Source organism: Cryptomeria japonica, chromosome 1, assembly GCF_030272615.1.
Source record: "Cryptomeria japonica chromosome 1, Sugi_1.0, whole genome shotgun sequence".
Classification (NCBI taxonomy): Eukaryota; Viridiplantae; Streptophyta; class Pinopsida; order Cupressales; family Cupressaceae; genus Cryptomeria; species Cryptomeria japonica.
Genome location: NC_081405.1, coordinates 197,400,118 through 197,406,117, shown reverse-complemented (window position 1 = coordinate 197,406,117; position 6,000 = coordinate 197,400,118).

Below are 6,000 nucleotides of genomic sequence, written 5' to 3'. Positions count from 1 at the left end.
ACTCTGAGGGTCCGAAGTTCCGGGGTTGCTGAAAGAAAAAGAACAAATAGGGACCTTGAGACTCCGAGACTCCAGAGTTCTGAGGTAAAAGAACAAAAAGAAAAAGACAAAGCAAAAGCGAGCAACAACATGGGACCCATATTGTAACACAAGGAAACTAATGGGGAGTGGATATGCAAGGCATAACAGGTGGTAACCCCCAACTGATATCTGAGATATTCAAAAGTATCTTTAGGTAATGGTTTTGTTAGAATATCTACAATCTGTTCCTTAGTAGGCACATAAACCAATTTGACTTCCTTTTCTTCAACCTTTTCTTTCAAGAAATTATACCTTATATAAATGTGTTTTGATTTGGAATGAAATACCAGATTATTTGACATATCAATGGCAATAGTATTATCATAGTAAATAACAATATGCTCATCATAACTTACCCTTATATCTTAAAACATTTGTTTCATCCATTAAATCTGAGTACAGTTAGCTGCAGAAGCTACATATTCAGCTTCAATAGTAGATAATGAAGTGCATGATTGTTTCTTGCTAAGCCATGAAACCAATTTATTCCCAAGAAAGAATGCACCACCTATAGTTCTCTTTCAGTCATTCACATTTCCTACCCAATCAGAGTCTGTATAGGCACATAGTCTGAAATCATCATCCTTTAGATACCATAACCCATGATCTGTTGTACTTGCCAAATTTCTGAATATACTTTTAAAAACAATATCATGAGTTCCTCTATGATCCGATTGAAATATTGAAGCATTACAAATAACATTCATTATATCAGGTCTAGTCTGAGTTAAGTACATCAATCCACCAATCATTGATTTGTATCTGCTTGGATTAATTCTAGGAGATTCATCATCCTTTGACAATTTGCAATCGATTATCATAGAAGTACCGATAGGTTTAGAATTTTCAAGTCCAAATTTCTTAAGCAATTCCCTCATGTACTTTGTTTGAAAAATGAAAATACCTTTATCATTCTAAGTAATCTGAAAAATCTAAGAAAAAATTCATCTCACCAATCATAGACATTTCAAATTCATTCTTTATATCATCAACAAATTTCATGCATAAAATTTCTTCTCCTCCAAAAATGATATCATCCACAAAGACTTCAATGATTAGTATGTCATCATGCTCAATCTTATAATATAAGTTACTATCAAGATTACTTAAATGCTAAAACCGAGCTTAGAAATATATTTATCTAATCTAGCATACCATGCTCTAGGGGCTTGTTTCAATCCATATAAAGTTTTCTTCAATCTACAAACCATGTCTTTGTCCTCTGATAAAGAAAAACCATCAAGCTACTCAATGTAGAATTCCTCTTCAAGATCTCCATTCAGAAATGCACATTTGACATCCATTTGATATACCTTGTAGTTCTTCTGTGCAACATAGGCAAGAAATAGTCTTATCGCTTCAATTCTTGCAACTAGAGCATAAGTCTCATCATAATCAACTCCTTCTTCCTGTGAGTAACCTTTGCAAACCAATCTAGCTTTATTTCTCACAACTTGACCTTCCTCATTTAATTTATTCCTGAAAACCCATTTATTTCCAATAACATTCTTATCTTTAGGCCTAGGAACCAATTCCCAAGTCTTATTCTTTTCTATTTGATCTAGTTCCTCTTCCATTGCTTTCATCCAATTCTCATCTTTACTTTCTTCAATAAAATATTCCGGTTCAATTTGAGAAATTAAACATACCTCTTCAACAGGTAGCCTTCTTCTTGTCATCACACCTTTCCTTTTATCTCCAATGATCTGATCTTTAGAATGATTCAGCTTCACATACCTGGGAGTTTTTGGATTTTCTTAACTTTCTGATTCTTTCTGCCCTTCATCAGTCATTATGGAATTTTTCGATGTTACCAGAGCAATTGGATCTATGCTTTGAACCGATTCTTTCACTGTCGGTTTTGATATAACAAATTAATCTTCCGGTCCATAGTCATATGATATGATCTGATTATTACCTTGCTCATCCACCTTGACATTTATGCTTTCCATAATCCTATTCAATCTTTTGTTATAACATCTATATGCTTTTATCTTAGTAGAATAACCCAAAAATATACCTTCATCACTTCAAGGATCAAATTTTCCTAATGCATCATCTCTTCTAATGTAGAATTTACTTCCAAAAATTCTGAAACATCTGACAGTAGGAGTATGACCAAACCATAATTCATAAGGAGTCTTACCGGTATCACCTTTTATGTGTACTCTATTGAAAGTATATATTGCAGTATTAACAACTTCTATCCAATAGATATTAGGCAAATTGGCTTCCATCATCATTGTCCTTGCAGCATCCAAGATAGTTCTATTCTTCCTTTCCACTATTCCATTCTACTGTGGGGTTATAGGTGTAGAAAATTGTCTTCTAATTCCATGCTTCTCACAAAAGTTGTTGAACTCACCAGATGTAAACTCGCCACCTTGATCTGATCTTAAACATTTTATCTTCAATTCTATTTCTGTCTCACCCATGGCTTTGAAAATTTTGAATTTCTCAAGAGCTTATGATTTTTCTCTAAAAAATACAACCCACATCATTCTAGAATAGTCATCAATAATCAACATAAAGTATCTATCACCTTGAAAACTTTTAGTTCTTGCCAGTCCACATAGATCAGTATGAATAAGATCAAGAATTTTATTTGATCTATCATGTATGCTTCTGAAAGAAGTTCTAACTTGCTTACCCATTTTAAATTCTCTACATACCGAATAATGAGGTTTAAAAATCTTGGGCAAAGCTCTGACAACTTGTGTTGAACTGATCTTCACTATGCAATCAAAATTTACACAACTCATCCTCTTATGCCATAACTAGCTTTGATCATTATGAGCAATAAAGCGGGCCTTCTCACCAAAGTTTAAAGGAAAGATATTTCCTTTGGTCTGAGTTCCAGATGCAATCTCCAATCCAGATCTATTGATAATCTTGCATTTTACATCTTTAAATTGCAAATGAAATACTCTATCCACCATCTGACCTACACTCAAAATATTATGCTTCAATCCTTCAACATAAAAAACATTGTCAGTATCAGTCTTACCATCCAGGGATATTGTTCCTTTTGATCCCGCATGCCTTGTTATCTCCAAATATGACTAGTCCACCACCAAATTCTTTCAGAGTAAGGAATTTCCTCTTGTCACTGGTCATGTAATGTGAGAAACCACTATCTATAACCCATTCATCCTTTTCTTCAATTTTAGCAGCTAAAGCCTTCTCCTCAGTATGAGTTGTATCAATGACAGGTTCTAGAGAATCATCCTTGATAGCAATAAAGACCCAATCTTTACCAGAGCTTCCATTACCAGATCCACTTACAGGTTCATCATCATCCTCATCAGTAATAGATAAATCTTCATCACCAACATAATAGCATGATTTATCCTTAATCCTTCTAAATCTAGGTCTGCTCTAATATTCCAGATTAGGCTTATAATTCCTCACAAATCTTTCATGATTCCTAGCATCTCTTTTAGGACATCTAGAAGCAAAGTGACCAATCTTATTGCGTGAAAAACATTCAAAAGGTACTTTTCCTTCATACTTACTTCCAGCCGGTCCTTTAGGGATTCTTCTAGCAATTAGGGCTTCCAACTCTTCAATTTCTTTGTCTTCTCTCTCAATATCTTCCAAATATTTGGCATATAAATCCTTCCAATCTATCTTTTGCTTACCAGAGGCAGATGCTTTAAATGCAGTTTTTGTCTTAGTAGTACTCTGATCTCCAAGTTCACTAGGCTCAAAAATAGTCAATTTCCCAAGTAATGTATCTCTGGTAATAGGGGTACTTGACATTATCTGGAGTTCATTAATTGCAGTAGCCTTCATCTTGTAAGCCGGAGGTAGAACTCTCAGAATCTTTGACACAACCTCATCTTCACTAACTGATCCGCCACAACATTTGATTCCCATGATGATCTCATTCACTCTATCCATGAAAGAACTTATCTTATCATCTTCTTCCATCTTCAAAGTTTCATATCTCACTCGGAAACCTTCAAGTTTTGCAATCTTTACTGCTTGGTCGACTTCATAAAGAGTTTAAGAATTTAGCTAAATCTACTTTGCATTCTCCAACTCTATGATATTCAATAGCTTCTCATTAGATAGGGCACTTAACAATGCTTCTTTCTCTCTAGCATTATTTTCAACCCTCTTCTGTTCATCAATAGGTGTCAGTGTTCCAGAATTAGGATCATGAGGTATATACCCTTTCTCCACTATCTCCCAAACTTAAGCTCCAAGACATCTCAGATGAATTTTCATTCACTCCTTCCATATTTTGTAATTTGTAACATCAAATCTGGGACTCTCTTTTTGGTAGGGATTAAATGTAGAACTTGATGATGATGCCATCAGATCTCCTCAAGCGGTTAAGCTTCTGTAGAGAGGACCTTGCTTTGATACTGGGAGAAAACTGAGAGGGGGGGGAGGGGGTGAATCGGTTTTCACACAAGTATAACAGTTAATGTAGATTATAAACTTTATACCAGAGCACAAAGAAACCAACACAATGAAAGATAAATCGTGAAAGCACAATACACACAACACCAATATTTTAACGTTGAAAACCTAGTAAAGGGAAAAACCACGATGGGAAATCCTACCCACAATCAAATAATACTTCTACAACAATATGTGAAATAATTACAATGGGGATTGCACTTGCAATCAAGGCAACCACCTAGAGTGCACTACTCATCATGAAAGGGAAGTCTCATTGACTTACAAACACATCAGACTACAATCCGAAAAGAATTAACTATGGAAGTAGCATCTCCTAATGCTTGATACAGTTTCGATTAAGCACATATGTCTTCCCTGCAACACCAAATCCTTTCACAATCTTCCGCTGAATGATATATCATTGTTTGCACATAAACCTTTCTCTGATAATGCAAACATAACCATCAACACCATCCATATCCAAATTACATGAATGAGTCACTTATAAATACAAATCATCAACCTTATTGATAAGGCCAGCTAAACCCTAAACCCATAAACCCATAATTACAAAAATTACATTACACGATATCACCAGACCAATATTATGATTTACATTACATAGCATGGACCTAATTCAAATTCCCAAACAATTATATCTGCCATAAATCATGCTAAGACCAATCACCAACACATTTCACCAACTGGTAGAAACCCTCAATATAATAACACATAATATCTAACCAGATCCAAATAGGACCACCATATCAGAATGCCAACCAATGCAAAGACACCAAACAATTAGAACATGATCAAGAAGAACCTTCAACACGTTAGAAATCATTTCCATAAGCCAGACCAAAATCACTTAACCATATCATCAAATATCGCTAATCGGTAAAGCTAACCAGTACGAGGAAATACCAACCGGGAACATAAGAGATAGCTTCCGGAGCACCAAATCATGAACCAAATGAATATGAAAAGCATGTAGACATCCTGAATAACCATCCAAAACTGAATCCAAGGATCTGATCATACCGGATCAGAATCATAGCCAAAACCAAGACAAACACCAAGTCTAACCGGGATAACATAACCATATCCAACCAAGATATAATGTTGACATTAATGACAACACATAATCAAATCTAGCATATTTCCAATAGTTCTTTGATTCATCCACTCTAACTCTAGACAAAGGTTTAGCCTTCTTCGTACCCTTAGGCTTGACTGTTACTAACTGATTAAAATTAAAATCACCGGGTGAGACAACTTGCTTTTTTCTCTTAGGAGTATTTGACACCAACCAAGGAGGCAATGAGGAATATTCATTTCTATTAGCATTCAAAACTTGTGTCACCAACTCCTGAGATTGGATATTGGTAGTAACAATAGGAGGAGTGGAGGTGACAATAATTGGTGGATTGCAAACAACGGAGGCCTAGGGAAGAACTTGAGTTTCCATCATAAAACTATCAAACTCTTCTAACATAGAAGAAGTAA